Here is a 26,588-nt window from a genome sequence, read left to right on the forward strand (position 1 = left end):
TTTTCTCTTATAAAAAACCACTTTCTGTTGACCTTTCTTAATATTTTTTAACAAATTGCCAATTATCCTGTTGCGGAACATTCGTTTACGAATGTCCCTAAACTGTTGTTTCCTTCTACTATCATGCACAGAGTTATCTCTTGCTCTAGCAGTAACATTTTTCATTGGCCTTTCCTTTCCGTTTGAATTGCTTCTCTTTTTCTGGACTGAAACATTTTCTGTAGTAATATTTTTTTTACTACAGATATTTCTTATGAATGTTTTTGTACTCTTACCCGGTGCTTTCTTGGTGACTTGACAAATCTTTTTGTTAGAGGACTGCTGCTTTTTTTCATTGACCTGCTGTCTTTGACGTTTTGCAGCCTTTCTCAGTCTTTCTTTGGTTGGCATGCTGAAATCTTGAAATGATCTGCAGTTGAATCTGTGGTAAAATATAATAAAAAATTTTATTAACCACTATTACCCAACAGTAAATCAATAACAGTCATCAAAAACTTAACACACTACTTGACATTTTTACATAGAAGATTTTTTAGTGCTTGGCAAATTTAGAATACAGAAATAGCAGAAAAGAAATGGAATTTATATTCATTTTACCTGTGCTGTTTTATATGTGAATCTGATCTAATTTTATGAGCATATTTTAATATTTTATTGAAGACACTACACATAACCTGTTTTTGAAGGTGTCTTTATTTTTAAATGAAACGGTTTAAATTTTTACTTTTTATTTATTATAAATTTTTAAAATAAATGTTTATAGTTCCATAGGCTCAAGCACATCAGCTTCCCATCCTATGTCATACAATTCTGACAAATCTGCATCCTCATCACGTTCTTCTTCATCCTCAGGATTTAAATCATCCAAGGGATCAACATCCACTGATGTTTCAATTACGAGTTCAATGATGAGGTCGAAATCAACTGATTGCTGATTGTCGCTCATGTTGATGTTGTCTTTATCTTTAAAGAAAGATAACAACAATGAGATGTTGCAGAGTAAGAGACAAATCTCAGAGATTATAATAGTAAAACTGTTTAACAAGAGTAACATTTTGCAGCTATTATTTAGCCATGTCCAGCGATGCTGAGGAGGTGAAGCCTATGTCCAATTTTTCAGTGAACAGGACTCATCTCTTCTTAACCTTGGATAAGCCTCACCGACTCTGTGTCCCCTGCACATACTTAAATGTAAAGGGGCAGATTTATGTTAACTGGCACATCCCCAGGGATGCACCAGTTAACGTACACCGCTGCTCTGCCACCCATGGTGTGCCGCATTTACAATCAGATAGGACAAAGCTGCGTCAAAACCCTGCGCCTGCTTGAAGCAGGCATAGATCTTGACGCAGCATTCTGGAGATGGGGCACCCCTGAGCCTTGCTGGAGCTGCATCGCACTTGCGATACAACTCCAGCAATGCGCCACCTTTACGGCACAGATGCGTCACGCATCTGTGCCGTTTTTGCCCCATGGTGCGCCGCATTGTAAATGCAGCACACCATGGGTGGCGGAACAGCGGCGCAGGATGACTGGCACATCCCTGGTGATGCGCCACTCATCATAAATCTATCCCTAAGCTTCTTATCTTGTTAGAGATGAACCGCCATATGTATCATCAAACTATTTTGCATTTCCTAAATAGCGAATTTTAAGGAATAAATAGCGATTCTTTACCATTCCTAATTTGCGATGAGCAAATTGCTAATTGCAAATTACCCATTCATTTCCATGGGCCAGGAGGCCAATAGGAATGAAGGTGCAATTTGCGATTAGCAATTAGCTCATCACAAATTAGGAATTTTTCCAAGGGTGCAGGGGTGTCTCAAGAACACCCTGCTGCACCCCTGAAAAAGAAATTTGGGGGCATATGGCGCACATACATGCCCTAAGCGCATGTATGGGCGTCATATGGCACCTTTTGTTTATTGGAAAAAAAGCTTTTTGAAAAGAATTTGCAAATTACCACCAACTAGAAGTTGGTGGTAATTTGCAAATCCTTAATGGCATTTTTTGCATATTTTTTGTTTGATACATTGCATTTAAGGAATCGCAAAATTTGCAAATCCTTAAGTGCAATCGCAAAATAAGGAATAGCAAATTTTGCTATTCCTTATTTTGCATCAAACTTGTTTGATACATACCATTTGTCTAATTAGCATTCGCAAAGGCCGAAATTCGCAGAATTTCAGCCTTTGCAAATGCTAATTAGCTTGATACATATGGCCCCAAGTGAGGCCTGTCTTGCAACATGGTGCATCTTTTGCATCACTGCTGCATCGGTTTCATGTGGCACGGTTTTTTTACAGCATGACACATCTGCCTAAATGCATCAATTTGTAATTTTGTCGCCTCATAGCAAATCTTTTGCACCGCCGCTGCATCACAAAAGTGACGCACAGTGGCGCAAAAGAGGCATACACCTATCATAAATCTGTCCCTAACATTTTAAATGATTAATTCAGGATGACGATAAGGTGTGGCCTATCCAGAGGTTTGTTTAAGGTGAGGCCTACTCAGGGTTGCAGATCAAAGTTACGCTTGTTGAAGAATACAGAGGAGATAATACATGTAAAGGCCTACCAATGAAGTAAGTGATGTCCACTTCATTGCGCCAGTCATCATAAATCTATCCCTAAGCTTCTTATCTTGTTAGAGATGAACCGCCATATGTATCATCAAACTATTTTGCATTTCCTAAATAGCGAATTTTAAGGAATAAATAGCGATTCTTTACCATTCCTAATTTGCGATGAGCAAATTGCTAATTGCAAATTACCCATTCATTTCCATGGGCCAGGAGGCCCATAGGAATGAAGGTGCAATTTGCGATTAGCAATTAGCTCATCGCAAATTAGGAATTTTTCCAAGGGTGCAGGGGTGTCTCAAGAACACCCTGCTGCACTCCTGAAAAAGAAATTTGGGGGCATATGGCGCACATACATGCCCTAAGGGCATGTATGGGCGTCATATGGCACCTTTTGTTTTTTGGAAAAAAAGCTTTTTGAAAAGAATTTGCAAATTACCACCAACTAGAAGTTGGTGGTAATTTGCAAATCCTTAATGGCATTTTTTGCATATTTTTTGTTTGATACATTGCATTTAAGGAATCGCAAAATTTGCAAATCCTTAAGTGCAATCGCAAAATAAGGAATAGCAAATTTTGCTATTCCTTATTTTGCATCAAACTTGTTTGATACATACCATTTGTCTAATTAGCATTCGCAAAGGCCGAAATTCGCAGAATTTCGGCCTTTGCGAATGCTAATTAGCTTGATACATATGGCCCCAAGTGAGGCCTGTCTTGCAACATGGTGCATCTTTTGCATCACTGCTGCATCAGTTTCATGTGGCACGTTTTTTTTACAGCATGACACATCTGCCTAAATGCATCAATTTGTAATTTTGTCGCCTCATAGCAAATCTTTTGCACCGCCGCTGCATCACAAAAGTGACGCACAGTGGCGCAAAAGAGGCATACACCTATCATAAATCTGTCCCTAGCATTTTAAATGATTAATTCATGATGACGATAAGGTGTGGCCTATCCAGAGGTTTGTTTAAGGTGAGGCCTACTCAGGGTTGCAGATCAAAGTTACGCTTGTTGAAGAATACAGAGGAGATAATACATGTAAAGGCCTACCAATGAAGTAAGTGATGTCCACCTCATTGCGCCAGTCATCATAAATCTATCCCTAAGCTTCTTATCTTGTTAGAGATGAACCGCCATATGTATCATCAAACTATTTTGCATTTCCTAAATAGCGAATTTTAAGGAATAAATAGCGATTCTTTACCATTCCTAATTTGCAATGAGCAAATTGCTAATTGCAAATTACCCATTCATTTCCATGGGCCAGGAGGCCCATAGGAATGAAGGTGCAATTTGCGATTAGCAATTAGCTCATCGCAAATTAGGAATTTTTCCAAGGGTGCAGGGGTGTCTCAAGAACACCCTGCTGCATCCCTGAAAAAGAAATTTGGGGGCATATGGCACACATAAATTTTAAAAACATTCCTTTACCTCAAAAACGATTTTCAAGTCATAATTTGAAAACACTGCCCACGGGGAAATGACTTAAAATGTCCGTAAGACACATGAAAGTGTTTTTTTAAAGCCTTTGCAACTTTTTTGGGTCACTTTTAACATGGCTATGTAACTCAAACAATCAAAATCTAAATTTACCATGCACAGGTGGGAGCATATTTACAAGGAATTTGCTCCACGGGGAAAGGTCTTTTAATTTAATATGGGAAAAATAACATCAGAGACACTGAAATGCCTTATAAAGAAGCATACACCATTATGTCCTTGTCATAAATTTTAAAACCATTCCTTTTCCCCAAAAACGATTTTCAAGTCATAATTTGAAAACACTCCACATGGGGAAATGTCTTAAAATGTCCTTAAGACACATGAAAGCGTTTTTTGATTGCCTTTGCAGCATGTTTGGGTCACTTTTAACATGGCTATGTAACGCAAACATTCAAAATCTAAATTTGCCATGCACAGGTGGGAGCATATTTACAAGCAATTTGCACCACGGGGAAAGGTCTTACATTAAAATGGGAAAAATAACATCAGAGACACTCCAATGCCTTATAAAGAAGCAGACACCATTATGTCCTTCTCATAAATGTTAAAAGCATTCCTTTTCCTCAAAAACGATTTTCAAGTCATAATTTGAAAACACTGCACAGCTCCTATGCACAAAAACACCCTGTCAGTACTAATACTTCACATTTTCTCCAATTACAATTTCTCAAAGAAACAAAATCTATTTGTAAAACACTTGAGGCAAAGCAACATTTTAAAAACACAACTTTCTTCATAATTTTCTCCTTAAAGCACACTATTCTCTATCTAAATTAAATAAATCTTTTCTCACCTTAGCAAATACTTTATGAGTTTCAAAACAGTCTCAGAAATACACCACTTTGTCTTTAGCAGAGCAAAAGGTATGCACTCCAGAGTCTGCAGCTATCAAAAGCACAGAAATGCTGTAATTCTTCACACATATCTCTCATGTCACCCAATCAAAACTCTTCCCTCACTTTTTTCAAATCAAAACCCTTCCCCCCTCTGCCCTCTCTGCCTTTTTTGCATAGCAACCATCTCTTGGAAGACCTCTGGTGTTTGCAAGTTCACACAACAATGTTTCAATTGAACTCTGAACTCTCAGTGCACCTGCATATCCAGTGGAATCTTTCATTTAATGATTTTTTCTTGACCACTCAAAATACATCTTTCAAAGAACTCATCCATGCACCCTAACTTTCTGTTTTCAGCAATCAAAATCCACCAATCACTGTTACTGCTTCATTAACACAGAAACTCCACAGTTTTTTTCATTTTAAACTCTTATTTTTTCAACTGCCATTTCATTGCCACACTTCATCTGACTGCAGCAGAACCTTCTCTCACCATGTTTTCTGTCTGGATTGTTGGACATAGTTACATCTACTGGGCTCAGAGGTATGCTTATAACAGAAATTTACCTAACCTCAATTTACAAGATGTGGAAATTAAGTGGTTTGGCCACAGAGGATTAAAATGTCACCAATTGATACCATTGGTGAAAACCTTTATGCATTTGCCAAAACCTGACCTGTTAATTGTGCACTGTGGAGGTAATGACTTGGGCACTTTGACTGGGGTAGGTCTGGAAATGCTTTTAAAGGACACCTTTGAGCAATTAATGGCACTTTTTCCTCAGACTGCCTTGGTATATTCAAATATATGCCAAAGACAGAAATGGAGGTGGTCAAACCAATTTTGTCCAGAAATTGAGAAGTCGAGGAAGCATGTAAACAAATCTGTTTCAGCTTACATGAGAGACCATGGAATGGGCTCCGTGTACAACAATAACTTGCGTTACTACATGCAAGATATCTACAGAGGAGATGGAGTTCACTTCTCAGATGAGGGCAACAGAATTTTCATTCTGAATTTAAGACTATGCATTGGTACCTACTTATAAGTACCTAAATGTACCATAAACCCAAAAGCTCTTCTCAGAGCTACCCTACATCTGATCACTCACAATTATAATTTTACTCTAACTTTTTTCACTAATTTTCAACAAAGTACGCTCCCCGGGGCGCTACCCGGTACGCGAACCGGAAGCTAACCTCGCGAAATTTTTAAAAAAAATGTTTTTTTTTCGCACATATGGGCCTCCTCAGCCACCCTCAGAAAACCTAGGGGGTCAAGATAAGTCTACCGTGCCCCCTTCTACCCATTCTGAACATTAGTTGCCCTCCATCTTGTATCTTAATTCGACCGGAACACAAAATGGTAGACTCCCGTAACGCTTCAGGTTCGCGTACCGGGGCGCTCGCCAGTTCGCGTACCGGGGCGCTCCCTGGGAAGCGCTCCATCAAAAAAGGTGGGAAAGTAATTTACAGAAAAACGACTGGAGACACTTTCACCAAATATAGATTAGCTCATACTACATACCAATCCCTATCATTTTCACAAATTTGATTGAAATTCCATTTAACCATTTAGCCTGTAGACCTCTCTAAATACCGTGAGGTAAATTACTTCACAAAACACATCTGAAGTGTTGGAATTGACAACCAATGAAAATGTTACTTTCATTTTCTACTTTTTTTACCTGACATTTGATTGGTTATATACCTGAATATATATAAAGAAAAAAAAAGAAACACAGCCATTTTGACTACTACTTCCTGGTGTACATTTCAATTGGATTTTCACTAATCACTTCAACTTCTTTGTAAAGGTAAGTTGTTATTTTAAAAACTGAAGTATATTGTGCACTATCAGTTAATATGGTAAACTTTTTCTGATAGTTATATACTATCCCTCTGTAGTAGTTATAGATTTAGATAGACTTCTCTGTTATAGTTATGGATGGAGTTAGGTTTCTCTTGTATAATTATGAATTTACTTACGTTAAATCACATACACTTTTTTATATTCCTACTTCCACTCTGATACTATACACTGCCCAAAGATAAATTCACTGATAAAAACTGCCTATCTAAAATTAATCCCAACAGTGCCCTATCTCTACTAATATATATTGTTTTTATCCAAATTTCAGGCAACATGGAAGGCGAACAGAAAGTTTCATTTCAAATTGTCCTGCAAGAGAGCAGCCAAGAATTAATTGATCCAAATTATATAGAATTTATGGATGAAACTTGGGACCAAGAACTACTGCAATGTGTGCAAGCAGTAGATGACCTCCTTCAAAATGAGGACATTTTACACACTCAGAGATTACAAGCTATGTTCAATGAAAATGACGACATTTCAGACAGTGAAATGTTAGAAATGTTATTAAATTTTGAAACACAATCACAATAATAAATAATTGCTTAAAAAATAAAGAAATTAAAAAATAATCAACAAAACCAACAATCAATTAACATACAGTATTTGAAAAGTCTATCATTCTTTTTTCCTTATAGTACGCTCCCCAGAACGCTTCCCGGTTCGCGGACCGGGCGCTCCCCACGCAAAAAAACAAAAACATTTTTTTTGCCCTGCGGGGCCCTTTTAAAGCCTCCACATCAAACCTAGTGGGTCAGGGAGGATCTACTATGCCCCCTTATGGTCATTTCCCCCTTTGTTTTGGCCTCCTCTTGTCTCTCGATCCTACCGAGAGACAAGATGGCGGCCGCTCCGGACTGTTTAGAATGTTGACAGACACCGGAGAGCCAATCAGCTTCGCTTCGCGAAGTTCCGTTACGCGTCAAGTACGCGAACCGGAGCGCTGCCCAGAGCGCGCTTACAGATATATATCTTTTTTTGAACGTTAATTTCTCAAAATCCACTGGAGCACATATATTGAGACCTAGCAAAGGCACATCGGGCTAACAGTCCCTACAATTTTGCCAAGTTTCGAGCAAATCCATTCAGCCGTTCGGGCTAAAAGTGAGGCCAACCGCCCTATGGAAATTAACACTGGAAAAACACGTTTTGGGACCCCCTTTTGCCTCGGCCCCCCCTTGACGAACCCCCCCCCAAATTTTCAGGGGCTGCTCAGAAACAAAATGTTCCATTTTCCTGAAAAGTTCAGCCAATTCCGTCCACAAACGCCAAAGTTATTAGACATAGAATTTTCAAAAATCCCATAGGGAAAAAATCCTAACTATATATACCTACTGGCGACCGCCAGTAGGTATATATATATATATATATATATATATATATATATATCCAGCAGTGTGAAAGGAAAGAGCCACAAGCAGGGAATTTCAGGTGAGGCTGTTTAATGGCAACTGGACAGCGTAGGTATGATGCATTTCGGATTGTTCCTTCTTCAGATACCTCTTGCTGCCACGCCTCATGTCCGTGTTGCCAAAATTCAATGCCCGCAGCTAATTAAAGCGGTATGCTCACAAACGCCTCCCAACCATGTGATCATCCGCCCTGTTGAAGATGATAGAAAACTCCAACACCCAGAATGCTGTGTGTCTGAGATGGCGTGATGTGGGAAACTGCAGTTATTTCTGATAGTTTGTAGACGTTGTGAGACTCGGCAAACTTGATGAGGTCACTTTTTAAAGTCCTGGCCCCTCGAGTCCCTGCATGACGTTCCAACCCTCAGGACGCTGACTTGCTGGGTCATAGGTTGGCGAGATTGCACCAACACTCCCGTGAAGTCACGGTCTGCATATTAGCAGTGTCCCTCGCGTGCCGGCGCACAGTTGGTGGGCTGCCTGATAGCTCATACCTAGGCACGCTCCATTGCTCCACTGACATAGAAACCAGAAAGCAGACAGCCGCTTAGCAGAACGGGGCTCTTTTACGTGTCTTCTGGTTGACACGGAATATCAACATCCGCCCTCCAGCAGTGTGAAAGAAAAGAGCCACAAGCAGGGAATTTCAGGTGAGGCTGTTTAATGGCAACTGGACAGCGTAGGTATGATGCATTTCGGATTGTTCCTTCTTCAGATACCTCTTGCTGCCGCGCCTCATGTCCGTGTTGCCGAAATTCAATGCCCGCAGCTATTTAAAGCGGTATGCTCACAAACGCCTCCCAACCATGTGATCATCCGCCCTGTTGAAGATGATAGAAAACTCCAACACCCAGAATGCTGTGTGTCTGAGATGGCATGATGTGGGAAACTGCAGTTATTTCTGATAGTTTGTAGACGTTGTGAGAGTCGGCAAACTTGATGAGGTCGCTTTTTAAAGTCCTGGCCCCTCAAGTCCCTGCATGACGTTCCAACCCTCAGGACGCTGACTCGCTGGGTCATAGGTTGGCGAGATTGCACCAACACTCCCGTGAAGTCACGGTCTGCATATTAGCAGTGTCCCTCGCGTGCCGGCGCACAATTGGTGGGCTGCCTGATAGCTCATACCTGGGCACGCTCCATTGCTCCACTGACTTAGAAACCAGAAAGCAGGCAGCCGCTTAGCAGAACGGGGCTCTTTTACGTGTCTTCTGGTTGACACGGAATATCAACATCCGCCCTCCAGCAGTGTGAAAGGAAAGAGCCACAAGCAGGGAATTTCAGGTGAGGCTGTTTAATGGCAACTGGACAGCATAGGTATGATGCATTTCGGATTGTTCCTTCTTCAGATACCTCTTGCTGCCGCGCCTCATGTCCGTGTTGCCGAAATTCAATGCCCGCAGCTATTTAAAGCGGTATGCTCATAAACGCCTCCCAACCATGTGATTATCCGCCCTGTTGCAGATGATAGAAAACTCCAACACCCAGAATGATGTGTGTCTGAGATGGCGTGATGTGGGAAACTGTAGTTATTTCTGATAGTTTGTAGACGTTGTGAGACTCGGCAAACTTGATGAGGTCGCTTTTTAAAGTCCTGGCCCCTCGAGTCCCTGCATGACCTTCCAACCCTCAGGACGCTGACTCGCTGGGTCATAGGTTGGCGAGATTGCACCAATATATATATGTGTGTGTATAAATATATATATTTGTACATTTTTATATAATATTCAAATGACCAAATAAATTAAAATTACTAGTTTATTAATTGTTTTAAAGTAAATATATATGAATTATTAGGTATTTGTATTAAATTGATATTAAATCTACTTTCTTTTTTATATAAATGTATTATTTAACATATTTAAAATGTATTATTTTATTTTATATTATATATATAATATATATATATATATATATATATATATATATATATATATATATATATATATACATATATATATATATATATATATATATATATATATATATATATATATATATATATAATATATATATATATATATATTACCTACTGGCGGTCGCCAGTAGGTATATATAGTTAGGATTTTTTCTCTATGGGATTTTTGAAAATTCTATGTCGAATAACTTTGCCGTTTGAGGATGGAATTGGCTGAAATTTTCAGGAACATGGCACATTTTGTTTCTGAGCAGCCCCTAAAAATATGGTGGGGTTCCGTCAAGGGGGGCCGAGAAAAAAGGGGGGTCCCAAAACATGTTTTTCCCATTCATTTTTCCATAGGGCAGTTGGACTCACTTTTAGCTCGAACGGCTGAATGGATTTCCACGAAACTTGGCAAAATTGTAGATATTGTTTGCCCGATGTGCCTTTGCTAGGTCTCAATATATGTGCTCCAGTGGATTTTGATAAATTAACGCTCAAAAAAATATATATATCTGTAACAGCGCTCCGGTTAGCGCCCCGGTTCGCGTACCTGACGCGTAACGGAACTTCGTGAAGTGAAGCTGATTGGCTCTCCGGTGTCTGTCAACATTCTAAACAGTCCGGAGCGGCCGCCGTCTTGTCTCTCGGTAGGATCGAGAGACAAGAGGGGGCCAAAACAAAGGGGGAAATGACCATAAGGGGGCATAGTAGATCCTCCCTGACCCCCTAGGTTTGATGTGGAGGCTTTAAAAGGGCCCCGCAGGGCAAAAAAAAATAAAAAAAAATTGTTTTTTTTGCGTGGGGAGCGCCCGGTACGCGCACCGGGAAGCGGTCCGGGGAGCGTACTATGAGGAAAAAAGAATGATAGACTTTTCAAATATTGTATGTTTATTGATTGTTCGTTTTGTTGTTTTTTTTTTTGTTTTTTTTTATTTAAGTAGCAATATGTAGGTACCAATGCAGAGTTAAAAAATTAATATACACCGTCTCCTTTGTAGATATGTAGATATGTAGATCTTGCATGTTGTTTCAGAAGTTATTGTGGAATATGGAATTCATACCATAGTGTGTCAGGAAAGCAGAAACAATATGGAGGCAGGAGATGATAAAGAGATGTTAAATACACATTGGAGATAATATAGTTGGAGAAAGGAAGTAACTATGAGCAAAATTACTATGTAACATAAAAAAGTTGCACAGTATACTATAAGTCTGACTTTACATTATAATCAATTTGGTACTAGTTTATAAATTACATATAAAAATGATTAAAGTCTCGAACAATTTTTGATTATTAAATATACATTTATTTTTGTGATTGTTTTTCAAAATTTAATAGAACGTTTAACATTTGACTGTCCGAAATGTCGTCATTTTCAGTGAACATAACTTCCAACATTTGAGTGTCCGAAATGTCCTTATTTTGAGTGAACATAACTTGCAACATTTGAGTGTCTGAAATGTCCTCATTTTGAAGGAGGAAATCTACAGATTGTACACATTGTAGTAGTTCATGGTCCCGTGATTCATCCATGAATTCAATGTCATTTGGTTCAATGTTTTCTTGATTGGTCTCTGCAAGGACAATTTCAAATGACACTTTTTGTTCTCCTTCCATTTTGCCTGAAATTTGCATAAAAAAATATATATATCAGTAGAGATAGGGCACTGTTGGGATTAATTTTAGATAGGTAGTTTTTAACAGTGAATTTATCTTTGGGCAGTGTATGGTATCAGACTGGAAGTAGAAATATAAAAAAGTGTATGTGATGAAACCTAAGTAAATTAATAATTATACAAGACAAGCCTAAATCCATCCATAACTATAACAGAGAAGTCTATCTAAATCTATAACTATTTCAGAGGGATAGTATATAACTATCAGAAAAAGTTTTCCATATTAACTTAAAGTGCACAATATACTTCAGTTTTCAAAATAACATCTTACCTTTTAAAAACAAGTTTAAGTTGTCAGTGAAAATGCTCTTGCAATGTACTTCAGGAAGTAGTAGTCAAAATGGCTGTGTTTCTCTCTCGTTCTTTATATATATTCAGGTACATAACCAATCAAATGTCAGGTAAGAAAAGTAGAAAATGAAAGTTACATTGTAATTGGTTGTCAATTCCAACACTTCAGATGTGTTTTGTGAAGTAATTTACCTCAGGGTATTTAGAGAGGTCTACAGGCTAAATGGCTAAATGGAATTCCAATCAAATTTGTGAAAATGGTAGGGATTGGTATGTAGTATGAGCTAATTTATATTTGGTGAAAGTGTCTCCAGTGGTTTTTCTGTGAATTACTTTCCCACCTTTTTTAAGCGAGCGCTTCCCGGTGCGCGCCCCGGTACGCGAACCGGCAGCGTTACGGGAGTCCTCCATTTTGTGTTTCGGTAGAATTGAGATACAAGATGGAGGGCAAATAATGTTCAGAATGGGTAGAAGGGGGCACGGTAGACGTATCCTGACCCCCTAGGTTTTCTGAGGGTGGCTGAGGAGGCCCATAAGTGCGAAAAACCCCCATTTTTTTTCAAATTTTCGCGCGGTTAGCGTCCGGTGCGCGTACCGGGTAGCGCTCCGGAAAGCGTAAATCGTGAAAATTAGTAAAAGTTACATTTAAAATTTGTTTAGAGTGATCATAGTTAGGGTAGCTCGGAGAAGAGCTTTTGGGTATGTGGTAGATTTAGGTACTTATAAGTAGGTACCAATACATAGTCTTAAATTCAGGATGAAAACTCTGTTCCCCTCATCTGAGAAGTGAACTCCATCTCCTCTGTAGATATCTTGCATGTAGTAACGCAAGCTATTGTTGTAGATGGAGCCCATTCCATGGTCTCCCATGTAAGCTGAAACAGACTTATTTACATGCTTCCTCGATTTCTCAATTTGTGGACAAAATTGGTTGGACCACCTCCATTTCTGTCTTTGGCATATATTTGAATATACCAAGGCAGTTTGAAGAAAAAGTGCCATCAATTGCTCAAAGGTGTCCTTTAAAAGCATTTCCAGACCTACCCCAGTCAAAGTACCCAAGTCATTTCCTCCACAGTGCACAATTAACAGGTCAGGGTTTGGCAAATGCAAAAAGGTTTTCACCAATGGTATCAATTGGTGACATCTTAATCCTCTGTGACCAATCCAGTTGATTTCCACATTTTGTAAATTGAGGTTGTGTAAATTTCTGTTATCAGCATACCTTTGAGCCCAGTGGATGTAACTATGTCCAACAATCCAGACAGAAAACATGGTGAAAGGAGGTTCTGCTGCTGCCAGATGAAGTGTGGGAATGAAATGGCAGTTGAAACAGTAGGAGTATGTAATGAAAAAAACTGTGGAGTTTCTGTGCTAATGATTCAGTAGCAGTGATTGGTGGATTTTGATTGCTGAAAACAGAAAGTTAGGGTGCATGGATGAGTTCTTTGAAAGATGTAATTTGAATGGTCAAGAAAAAATCATTTTATGAAAGATTGCACTGGATACGCAGGTGTACTGAGAGTTCAGAGTTCAATTGAAACATTGTTGTGTGAACTTGTAAACATGACAGGTCTTTCAGGAGGTGGTTGCTATGGAAAAAAGGCAGAAAGGGCAGAGGGGGGAAGGGTGTTGATTTGAAAAAAGTGAGGGAAGAGTTTTGATTGGGTGACATGAGAGATATGTGTGATGAATTACAGCATTTCTGTGCCATTGTTGGTTGCAGCCTCTGGAGTGCATACCCTTTGCTCTGCTAAAGAAAAATTGGTGTGTGTCTGAGACTGTTTTGAAACTCAAAAAGTATTTGCTAAGGTGAGAAAAGATTCATTTAATTTAGATAGAGAATAGTATGCTTTAGGGATAAATTTATGAAGAAAGTTGTGTATTTAAAATGTTGCTTTGTGTCAAGTGTTTTACAAATAGATTTAGTTTCTTTGAGTTTCATAGCCATGTTAAAAGTGACGCAAAAGTGGTGGAAGGGCCTTAAAAATACGCTTTCATGTGTGTTAGGGCATTTTAAGTCACTTCCCCATGAATGTGGGTAAATAAGTGATTTACTTGATGTGTTTAAAAACGTTTCTTGAAGTCAATTAGGTTTCTTGATATGTACTGCTAGAGTTTCATAGGCTGCTTGAGGCATATTTACAAGGCCTTTGAGTCACTTTGATGTTATTTTCCCCATTTTAATTTAAGTCATTTCCCCGTGGTGCAAGGTCCTTGTAAATACGCCCCCATGTGTGCTTGGCAAATTTAGATTTTGTTTCTTTGAGTTACATAGCCATGTTAAAAGTGATGCAAAAATGGAGCAAGGGCCTTAAAAATACGCTTTCATGAGTGTTAGGGCATGTTAAGTCACTTCCCCATGAATGTGGGTGAATAATTGGTTTACTTGATGTGTTTAAAAACGTTTCTTGAAGTAAATTAGGTTTCTTGATATGTACTGCTAGAGTTTCATAGGCTGCTTGGGGCATATTTACAAGGCCTTTGAGTCACTTTGACGTTATTTTCCCCATTTTAATTTAAGTCATTTCTCCGTGGTGCAAGGTCCTTGTAAATACGCCCCCATGTGTGCTTGGCAAATTAAGATTTTGTTTCTTTGAGTTACATGGCAATGTTAAAAGTGACGCAAAAATGGTGCAAGGCCCTTAAAAATACGCTTTCATGTGTGTTAGGGCATTTTAAGTCACTTCCCCATGAATGTGGGTGAATAATTGGTTTACTTGATGTGTTTAAAAACGTTTCTTGAAGTAAATTAGGTTTCTTGATATGTACTGCTAGAGTTTCATAGGCTGCTTGGGGCATATTTACAAGGCCTTTGAGTCACTTTGATGTTATTTTCCCCATTTTAATTTAAGTCATTTCCCCGTGGTGCAAGGTCCTTGTAAATACGCCCCCATGTGTGCTTGGCAAATTTAGATTTTGTTTCTTTGAGTTACATGGCCATGTTAAAAGTGACGCAAAAATGGTGCAAGGCCCTTAAAAATACGCTTTCATGTGTGTTAGGGCATTTTAAGTCACTTCCCCATGAATGTGGGTGAATAATTGGTTTACTTGATGTGTTTAAAAACGTTTCTTGAAGTAAATTAGGTTTCTTGATATGTACTGCTAGAGTTTCATAGGCTGCTTGGGGCATATTTACAAGGCCTTTGAGTCACTTTGATGTTATTTTCCCCATTTTAATTTAAGTCATTTCCCCGTGGTGCAAGGTCCTTGTAAATACGCCCCCATGTGTGCTTGGCAAATTTAGATTTTGTTTCTTTGAGTCACATGGCCATGTTAAAAGTGACGCAAAAATGGTGCAAGGCCCTTAAAAATACGCTTTCATGTGTGTTAGGGCATGTTAAGTCACTTCCCCATGAATGTGGGTGAATAATTGGTTTACTTGATGTGTTTAAAAACGTTTCTTGAAGTCAATTAGGTTTCTTGATATGTACTGCTAGAGTTTCATAGGCTGCTTGGGGCATATTTACAAGGCCTTTGAGTCACTTTGATGTTATTTTCCCCATTTTAATTTAAGTCATTTCCCCGTGGTGCAAGGTCCTTGTAAATACGCCCCCATGTGTGCTTGGCAAATTTAGATTTTGTTTCTTTGAGTTACATGGCCATGTTAAAAGTGACGCAAAAATGGTGCAAGGCTCTTAAAAATACGCTTTCATGTGTGTTAGGGCATGTTAAGTCACTTCCCCATGAATGTGGGTGAATAATTGGTTTACTTGATGTGTTTAAAAACGTTTCTTGAAGTAAATTAGGTTTCTTGATATGTACTGCTAGAGTTTCATAGGCTGCTTGGGGCATATTTACAAGGCCTTTGAGTCACTTTGACGTTATTTTCCCCATTTTAATTTAAGTCATTTCTCCGTGGTGCAAGGTCCTTGTAAATACGCCCCCATGTGTGCTTGGCAAATTAAGATTTTGTTTCTTTGAGTTACATGGCCATGTTAAAAGTGACGCAAAAATGGTGCAAGGCCCTTAAAAATACGCTTTCATGTGTGTTAGGGCATTTTAAGTCACTTCCCCATGAATGTGGGTGAATAATTGGTTTACTTGATGTGTTTAAAAACGTTTCTTGAAGTAAATTAGGTTTCTTGATATGTACTGCTAGAGTTTCATAGGCTGCTTGGGGCATATTTACAAGGCCTTTGAGTCACTTTGATGTTATTTTCCCCATTTTAATTTAAGTCATTTCCCCGTGGTGCAAGGTCCTTGTAAATACGCCCCCATGTGTGCTTGGCAAATTAAGATTTTGTTTCTTTGAGTTACATGGCCATGTTAAAAGTGACGCAAAAATGGTGCAAGGCCCTTAAAAATACGCTTTCATGTGTGTTAGGGCATTTTAAGTCACTTCCCCATGAATGTGGGTGAATAATTGGTTTACTTGATGTGTTTAAAAACGTTTCTTGAAGTAAATTAGGTTTCTTGATATGTACAGCTAGAGTTTCATAGGCTGCTTGGGGCATATTTACAAGGCCTTTGAGTCACTTTGATGTTATTTTCCCCATTTTAATTTAAGTCCTTTCTCCGTGGTGCAAAGTCCTTGTAAATACGCCCCCATGTGTGCTTGGCAAATTTAGATTTTGTTTCTTTGAGTTACATGGCCATGTTAAAAGTGACGCAAAAATGGTGCAAGGCCCTTAAAAATACGCTTTCCTGTGTGTTAGGGCATTTTAAGTCACTTCCCCATGAATGTGGGTGAATAATTGGTTTACTTGATGTGTTTAAAAACGTTTCTTGAAGTCAATTAGGTTTCTTGATATGTACTGCTAGAGTTTCATAGGCTGCTTGGGGCATATTTACAAGGCCTTTGAGTCACTTTGATGTTATTTTCCCCATTTTAATTTAAGTCATTTCCCCGTGGTGCAAGGTCCTTGTAAATACGCCCCCATGTGTGCTTGGCAAATTTAGATTTTGTTTCTTTGAGTCACATGGCCATGTTAAAAGTGACGCAAAAATGGTGCAAGGCCCTTAAAAATACGCTTTCATGTGTGTTAGGGCATGTTAAGTCACTTCCCCATGAATGTGGGTGAATAATTGGTTTACTTGATGTGTTTAAAAACGTTTCTTGAAGTCAATTAGGTTTCTTGATATGTACTGCTAGAGTTTCATAGGCTGCTTGGGGCATATTTACAAGGCCTTTGAGTCACTTTGATGTTATTTTCCCCATTTTAATTTAAGTCATTTCCCCGTGGTGCAAGGTCCTTGTAAATACGCCCCCATGTGTGCTTGGCAAATTTAGATTTTGTTTCTTTGAGTTACATGGCCATGTTAAAAGTGACGCAAAAATGGTGCAAGGCTCTTAAAAATACGCTTTCATGTGTGTTAGGGCATGTTAAGTCACTTCCCCATGAATGTGGGTGAATAATTGGTTTACTTGATGTGTTTAAAAACGTTTCTTGAAGTAAATTAGGTTTCTTGATATGTACTGCTAGAGTTTCATAGGCTGCTTGGGGCATATTTACAAGGCCTTTGAGTCACTTTGACGTTATTTTCCCCATTTTAATTTAAGTCATTTCTCCGTGGTGCAAGGTCCTTGTAAATACGCCCCCATGTGTGCTTGGCAAATTAAGATTTTGTTTCTTTGAGTTACATGGCCATGTTAAAAGTGACGCAAAAATGGTGCAAGGCCCTTAAAAATACGCTTTCATGTGTGTTAGGGCATTTTAAGTCACTTCCCCATGAATGTGGGTGAATAATTGGTTTACTTGATGTGTTTAAAAACGTTTCTTGAAGTAAATTAGGTTTCTTGATATGTACTGCTAGAGTTTCATAGGCTGCTTGGGGCATATTTACAAGGCCTTTGAGTCACTTTGATGTTATTTTCCCCATTTTAATTTAAGTCATTTCCCCGTGGTGCAAGGTCCTTGTAAATACGCCCCCATGTGTGCTTGGCAAATTAAGATTTTGTTTCTTTGAGTTACATGGCCATGTTAAAAGTGACGCAAAAATGGTGCAAGGCCCTTAAAAATACGCTTTCATGTGTGTTAGGGCATTTTAAGTCACTTCCCCATGAATGTGGGTGAATAATTGGTTTACTTGATGTGTTTAAAAACGTTTCTTGAAGTAAATTAGGTTTCTTGATATGTACAGCTAGAGTTTCATAGGCTGCTTGGGGCATATTTACAAGGCCTTTGAGTCACTTTGATGTTATTTTCCCCATTTTAATTTAAGTCCTTTCTCCGTGGTGCAAAGTCCTTGTAAATACGCCCCCATGTGTGCTTGGCAAATTTAGATTTTGTTTCTTTGAGTTACATGGCCATGTTAAAAGTGACGCAAAAATGGTGCAAGGCCCTTAAAAATACGCTTTCCTGTGTGTTAGGGCATTTTAAGTCACTTCCCCATGAATGTGGGTGAATAATTGGTTTACTTGATGTGTTTAAAAACGTTTCTTGAAGTCAATTAGGTTTCTTGATATGTACTGCTAGAGTTTCATAGGCTGCTTGGGGCATATTTACAAGGCCTTTGAGTCACTTTGATGTTATTTTCCCCATTTTAATTTAAGTCATTTCCCCGTGGTGCAAGGTCCTTGTAAATACGCCCCCATGTGTACTTGGCAATTTTAGATTTTGTTTCTTTGAGTTACATGGCCATGTTAAAAGTGACACAAAAATGATGCAAGGCCCTTAAAAATACAATTTCATGTGTGTTAGGGCATGTTAAGTCACTTCCCCATGAATGTGGGTGAATAATTGGTTTACTTGATGTGTTTAAAAACGTTTCTTGAAGTAAATTAGGTTTCTTGATATGTACTGCTAGAGTTTCATAGGCTGCTTGGGGCATATTTACAAGGCCTTTGAGTCACTTTGATGTTATTTTCCCCATTTTAATTTAAGTCATTTCCCCGTGGTGCAAGGTCCTTGTAAATACGCCCCCATGTGTGCTTGGCAAATTTAAATTTTGTTTCTTTGAGTTACATGGCCATGTTAAAAGTGACACAAAAATGGTGCAAGGCCCTTAAAAATACGCTTTCATGTGTGTTAGGGCATGTTAAGTCACTTCCCCATGAATGTGGGTGAATAATTGGTTTACTTGATGTGTTTAAAAACGTTTCTTGAAGTAAATTAGGTTTCTTGATATGTACTGCTAGAGTTTCATAGGCTGCTTGGGGCATATTTACAAGGCCTTTGAGTCACTTTGATGTTATTTTCCCCATTTTAATTTAAGTCATTTCCCCGTGGTGCAAGGTCCTTGTAAATACGCCCCCATGTGTGCTTGGCAAATTTAGATTTTGTTTCTTTGAGTTACATGGCCATGTTAAAAGTGACGCAAAAATGGTGCAAGGCCCTTAAAAATACGCTTTCATGTGTGTTAGGGCATATTAAGTCACTTCCCCATGAATGTGGGTGAATAATTGGTTTACTTGATGTGTTTAAAAACGTTTCTTGAAGTAAATTAGGTTTCGTGATATGTACTGCTAGAGTTTCATAGGCTGCTTGGGGCATATTTACAAGGCCTTTGAGTCACTTTGACGTTATTTTCCCCATTTTAATTTAAGTCATTTCTCCGTGGTGCAAGGTCCTTGTAAATATGCCCCCATGTGTGCTTGGCAAATTAAGATTTTGTTTCTTTGAGTTACATGGCCATGTTAAAAGTGACGCAAAAATGGTGCAAGGCCCTTAAAAATACGCTTTCATGTGTGTTAGGGCATTTTAAGTCACTTCCCCATGAATGTGGGTGAATAATTGGTTTACTTGATGTGTTTAAAAACGTTTCTTGAAGTAAATTAGGTTTCTTGATATGTACTGCTAGAGTTTCATAGGCTGCTTGGGGCATATTTACAAGGCCTTTGAGTCACTTTGACGTTATTTTCCCCATTTTAATTTAAGTCATTTCCCCGTGGTGCAAGGTCCTTGTAAATACGCTCCCATGTGTGCTAGGCAAATTAAGATTTTGTTTCTTTGAGTTACATGGCCATGTTAAAAGTGACGTAAAAATGGTGCAAGGCCCTTAAAAATACGCTTTCATGTGTGTTAGGGCATTTTAAGTCACTTCCCCATGAATGTGGGTGAATAATTGGTTTACTTGATGTGTTTAAAAACGTTTCTTGAAGTCAATTAGGTTTCTTGATATGTACTGCTAGAGTTTCATAGGCTGCTTTGGGCATATTTACAAGGCCTTTGAGTCACTTTGACGTTATTTTCCCCATTTTAATTTAAGTCATTTCCCCGTGGTGCAAGGTCCTTGTAAATACGCACCCATGTGTGCTTGGCAAATTTAAGTACTGACAGGGTGTGCTTCTACATAGGAGCTGTGTTGTGTTTTCAAATTATGACCAGAAAATCGTTTTTAAAAAAAAAAAAATGCTTTATTGTGAGTAATGTACATTGCTCTGTTGCATACAGTCCTCATCTTCTGCGTACTCTTGGATATGCTAGACTACATCTGCACAATGAGATACCTAAGCTGAGGAAACACAGGTGATGTGATTGTGAATTGAGCATAAATATTTGCACGTTTTTCAATTACATCACCTGTGTTTTCTAACATTACGAATCACATTGTGCAGATGAGGTTTAGGTCTGTCCAGGGAGACAGAGGAGGTCTGGCCTTTGTTAAAGAGTGCAGTGGACATGACTCACTTCATTGGTAGGCCTGCACATGTATTATCTCCTCTGTACTCTTCAACAAGCCTAAATTTCATCTGCAACCCTGAGTATGCCTCACCTCAAACAAACCTCTGTATAGGCCACACCTTATCGTCATCCTGAATCAATCATTTAAAATGTTAGGGGCAAATTTATGATGGCCGTGCGCCTCTTTTGCGCCGCTGTTGCGTCACTTTTGTGACGCAGCAGTGGTGCAAAAGATGCACCATGTTGCAAGATAAGCCTCACTTCATCTGCAACAAGATACCGTCACTTTAAACTGTATACAGTTAGGACTGTGTAGAGGGCATGGAGAAGCTGAATCTTCTGTAAGTGTCAAAATTGTTGCATACAGTGCTCACCTTCTGCGTACTCTTTGATATGCTAGACTAAATCTGCACAATGAGATACCTAAGCAAAGGAAACACAAGTGATGTGATTGTGAAATGAGCAAAAAAAATTGCACGTTTTTCAATTACATCACCTGTGTTTCCTAACATTACGAATCACATTGTGCAGATCAGGTTTAGGCCTGTCCAGGGAGACAGAGGAGGTCTGGCCTTTGTTAAAGAGTGCAGTGGACATGACTCACTTCATTGGTAGGCATTCACATGTATTATCTCCTCTGTACTCTTCAACAAGCCTAAATTTCATCTGTAACTCTGAGTAGGCCTCACGTCAAACAAACCCCTGGATAGGCCACACCTTATCGGCATCCTGAACCAATCATTTAAAATGTATGGGGCAGATTTATGATGGCCATGTGCCTCTTTTGCGCCGCTGTTGCGTCACTTTTGTGATGCAGCGGCGGCGCAAAAGATGCACTATGTTGCGACATATTTACAACTTGATGCATCTAGGCAGATGTGTCACGATGTAAAGTCCTGTGCCACATGAAACCTGCGTCAGGTTTCATGTGGGCGTTTTGTTGCAGGGTGGGCATTCATTTGCATGAAAGCCCTGTAAAACTAACACGGTGAAATTTAGAAGATTTCACAAAGTCAGCTTTATGTCATTGCTGAATCAAATCCTTACGCCTGTTTGAAACAGGCATAAGGAGTGATGCACCATGCAATGTGTGGCTTGCCCCTGTGCATTGCAGTAGACATGTCACGCTTACGACGTGATTCCTGCAATGCGCAGCTTTTGCGGCACAGATGCGTGACGCATCTGTGCTATTTTTGCTCAATGGTGCTCCACATTGTAAATGCGGCACATCATGGGTGGCAGAGCAGCGGCGCACGTTAACTGTTGCATCCCTGGGGATGCGCCAGTTAACATAAATCTGCCCCTTTACATTTAAGTATGAGCAGGGGACACAGAGTTGGTGAGGCTTATCCAAGGTTAAGAAGAGATGAGTCCTGTTCACTGAAAACTTGGACATAGGCCTCACCTCCTCAGCATCGCTGGACATGGTTAAATAATATCTGCAAAATGTTACTCTTGTTAAACAATTTTACTATTATAGTCTCTGAGATTTGTCTCTTACTCTGCAACATCTCATTGTTGTTCTCTTTTTTTAAAGATAACGACAACATCAAGCATGAGTGATAATGAGCAATCAGTTGATCTCGATCTTATCATTGAACTTGTCATTGAAACATCAGTGGAATTAGATCCCTTGGATGATTTAAATCCTGTGGATGATGAAGAATATGATGAGGATGCCGATTTGTCAGAATTGTATGACATAGGGTGGGAAGCTGACCTGCTCGAGCCTATGGAACTATAAAGACTTATTTTTAAAAGTTACTGGAAATGAAAAGTAACCATGTTAACCGTTTCATTTAAAATTAAACACAACTTCAAAAACAGCTTGTGTGAAGTGTCTTTAATAAAATAGTGAAATATGCTAATAAAATTAGTTCAGATTCACATATAAAAGAGCACAGGTCAAATGTAGAAGCATTCCATTTCTTTGCTACTATTTGTGAGTTTTAAATTTGCCAATGCACTAAAAATTATTGTATGTAGAATTGACAAGTAGTGTGTTAATTTTTTGACGACTGTTATTGATTTACTGTTTGGTAATAGTGGTTAATAACATTTTTTATTATATTTTACCACAGATTCAACTGCAGATCATTTCAAAATTACACAATGCCTTCGAAGCAAAGAAGGAGAAAGGCTACAAAACGTCAAACACAGCAGCTTACTACATGCTTGCAGCAGTCCTCTACAATAAAAACTTGTCAAGTCACCAAAAAAGGTCCGGGTAAGAGAACGAAATCTTTCCTAAGAAACATTTCCAGAAAAAAAAGTATCACTACAGAACATGTTTTAGTCCAGAAAAAGAGAGCCAATTTAAACGGAAAGGAAAGGCCACTCAAAAATGTTACTGCTAGAGCAGGAGATAACTCTGTGGATGGTAGTAGAAGGAAAAATCAGTTTAGGGACATTCGTAGACGAATGTTCCGCAACAGGATAATTGGCAATTTGTTAAAAAATGTTAAGAAACGTCAACAGAAAGTGGCTTTTTATAAGAGAAAGAGAAACATTGAGAAAACTATTGATCAGGCATTCGAAATTAAGCGAAAGTTATTTATTTTGATAATCAATAGAATTAGGAAACTAAACAAGGTAATTTATGATTTCAAAACAAATAGTAGATGGAAGAGAACAGTTAATCGTAGTAATTTTTGTGAAGTTTTTTCAGGAGAATGGATGCATAGTTCAAGTTGTGAGGCATTTTTTAATGAGGAGAGTTATTTCCAGGATAATGATTTGGTGCATGCAGTTGACACCAGTGGTCGAGCATATGAGGTGAAAGATGGTTGTCCGGTTGAAAAAGAAAAACTTGTGTCAACAGAGGCAGAAGAGGTGTTAGGTAATGAGGTTTTAGGAAGACGTCCCAAGGGACCAGTGTACACCTGGAAGTGTAGTAGTATTTGCAGTGTGCGACAGGATTCCATCAATTTGCTTTGTGATTTTGTACGGACATTTAATAAGAAAACTTTAAAACAGAAAATGAAGTTGTTGCAAGAATTAGATCCTTGCAGAGTGAGAGAAGTGACAGGTTTGCATGGTCATTCACTGGCTTGTCTTTCCAGGAGAGTATGCCAGAGTGTTTTTCATCAATTCAGGATGCTAACAGTGCATCATAATAAAGTGAGGAAATTAGTTAGAATGTTGTATTATGCTAAGAGTCCAGCAATTATGCTTAAACAATTATGCACTGCTCTTTTGCATGGTTCTGAAGTAGATGTGAAGAATATTTGTGAAGAAATTGAGTTTTGTTACTTTGCAAGTAAAGAGAAGAATGTTGAAATTGACCCAGAAGAAGAAGGTAATGTGGAAGAGAGTGTACAGGTTTTCAGTACAGATAATTTTCAGAAGGAAATTGCCACGTTTCAGGTGAAATCAAGTGAGAGGCCTAATTTCACTTGTGTGTGTTGTCGACGCACTTATTATAAGAATCAGACTAAGTGGATTTATATGCAAAAAGTGAAAGGGAAAATAATATTGAATGGAAGGATTTCGCAACATACTTGATGGTAGAAAATTGTTTTCATTTGGGATCGGATCAACGTGTGTGTACTTATTGTTGTAACAAATTAAATCAAAACCAGATGCCTGCTAGAGCTGTTCATAATAATCTGGAATTGGTTGACATTCCTTCTGAATTGAAGGATTTAAATACTTATGAATCTATTTTGATTCAAAGTGTCCATCCCTTTCAGGCTATTGTACGAATGGAGCCAAAGACAGGGAAATTGCCTCCATCAGATTTACAGAGAGGATTAAAGGGAAGAGTTGTTTATTTGCCTCTAGATTTGAAGAAAAACATTAATACAATTGGAGTAGAGAAAGTGGAAGAGGAACCTCTGGTTATCTTAGTTAATGGGGTTCCAACAAAGAGTAAGACAATCTGGCAAGATTTAGTGGATGTTAGGAAAGTCAAAAAGGCAACATTGTATTTGATGAAAAACAATAAGTACTACAAGAATGTATATGTTGCAGAAGAGGAAGTAAGTGAAGAAGAGGACAGCGATTTGTGTGCTGGACAAATTGAGAAAGTAGAAGCCTCTAAAAATGAAGAAATATATGAACATTATAGTGTTCATCCTTTGCATTCCAAGGAAGTCATGGGGAATGCTATTGAGTTGTTTCAAATGAAACAAGCCAAAGGGAGTACCATTAGTGTTTGGGAGGAAAGTTTGGAAGCTCGGTGTTTCCCACAACTATTTCCAACAGGTCAAGGAGGAAGATATGATGAGCGACCTGATCAAATTCCTGTTTCTGACTACCGGACTTTACGATTGTATGCAGAAGATCCTAGGTTTCGTCAATGCATTCCCTATTTGTTTCATCTACTGTTTGAAAGCGATCTGTCTGCACTGTCATATGCAGTGAACCACATCTTGAAAAGTGGTATACAGATGCAAAATATCTCAGCAAGGGACTTTATGGATAAAGTCAATGTGCAAGACAGTATTTTGGATTCTCACCTGATTAATCTCATGGCATGTCAGCGTGGTACTAATGAGTACTGGTACCGTCGACATGGAGATTTAAAATGTATGCTGAGGAACTTAGGAACTCCCACATGGTTCCTCACTCTCAGCTGTGCCGAGTATGGCTGGGAAGACTTATTTGAATTTGTACGAGAGGCAAATGGAAACATTGAAAATATCGAATTCAAGACACCCGGAGAACTGTGCTCTTTGGATCCAGTGAATGTATGCAGGTACTTCAATCATAGATTTGAAGCTATGATGTCTTTCATCATGAACAAGAAAAATCCACCTCTTGGAGAGGTGTTGGATTTCTTCTGGAGAAAGGAGTATCAAGCAAGAGGTGTTCCTCATATACATATGCTGCTATGGATCAAAGATGCACCCAAATTTGGAACAGATCCGGATGACTTAGTGATGAGTTTCATAGAACAGTATTCTACATGTGCTGTTCCAAAGACAAAGGAAGACAAAAGCCTAAGAGAACAAGTTTTACGCTTTCAAAGCCATCATTGTGGAAAGTACTGTCGTCGTAAATTCAGAAACAAGGACAAGTTCTACACAAAATGTCGTTTCAGCTTTCCACGACCGGTGATTTCTAAAGGAAGAGTGAACAGTTTGATGTCTTCGCTGCGACATAATGTGACGAGGAAATCACCCAAAAATACATACAATTTGAAAAGAAACGAAGAGTCCAAGTACATCAACGACTACAACCCAGTGATTTTGTCCATGTGGAATGCTAACATGGATATACAGTTTGTGGCTGATAACTGTATGGCTGTGGCTCGGTATGTGACATCTTACATCACAAAAAAAGAAAAGACAGAATTGAAGGATATGTGGGAGGACATTTCCCATGAAAAGAGCCTCAGTAAGAAGTTGTACAGTTTCAGTTTGAAGCTGTTGTCGCATCGAGAAATCGGAGCTTACGAATGTTCTGACCGGTTATCTTCAGCAAGTCTCTATGCCAAATCTAGGAGTATCATTTGGGCGAGTCTTGGTCTTGCTGCAACACGTAATCGAGTTCTGAAACCTGTACGGGAAATTGAGTATTTGGCGGAAAAGGAGCCAAACAGTACAGATATTTTGAAGACCAACATGTTGGATACATATTATCCAAATAGAAGCAGTCACCTCGAGAATGTTTGTCTGTATGAGGTTCTACAAAATTACATATTCAAGAGGAACATCAAAGAAGATATTGATAAAGGAGTGTATGCTGTAATTGGAACTGAGGGATGTCTGGTAAAGCAAAGAAAATGCCAATTGGTAAATCATCGAAAATTGAGTGGCGAATCTCCTGAAAGAAGCCAAGGAGACCATAGAATGTCCTGTTTTTCCAAAATATCTAGAAATGTTGAATGCGGAAATCGAGCAGGAAGCAGCAATTGCAGCCGAGATTGCTAGAGACAGTTCTCAGGACAGTCAGAGTTCTGTTTCATTGAGTCAGGATCCACTAGGAGGACC

The sequence above is a fragment of the Lissotriton helveticus genome, chromosome 6 (genome assembly GCF_964261635.1).
Source record: "Lissotriton helveticus chromosome 6, aLisHel1.1, whole genome shotgun sequence".
Lineage (NCBI taxonomy): Eukaryota > Metazoa > Chordata > Amphibia > Caudata > Salamandridae > Lissotriton > Lissotriton helveticus.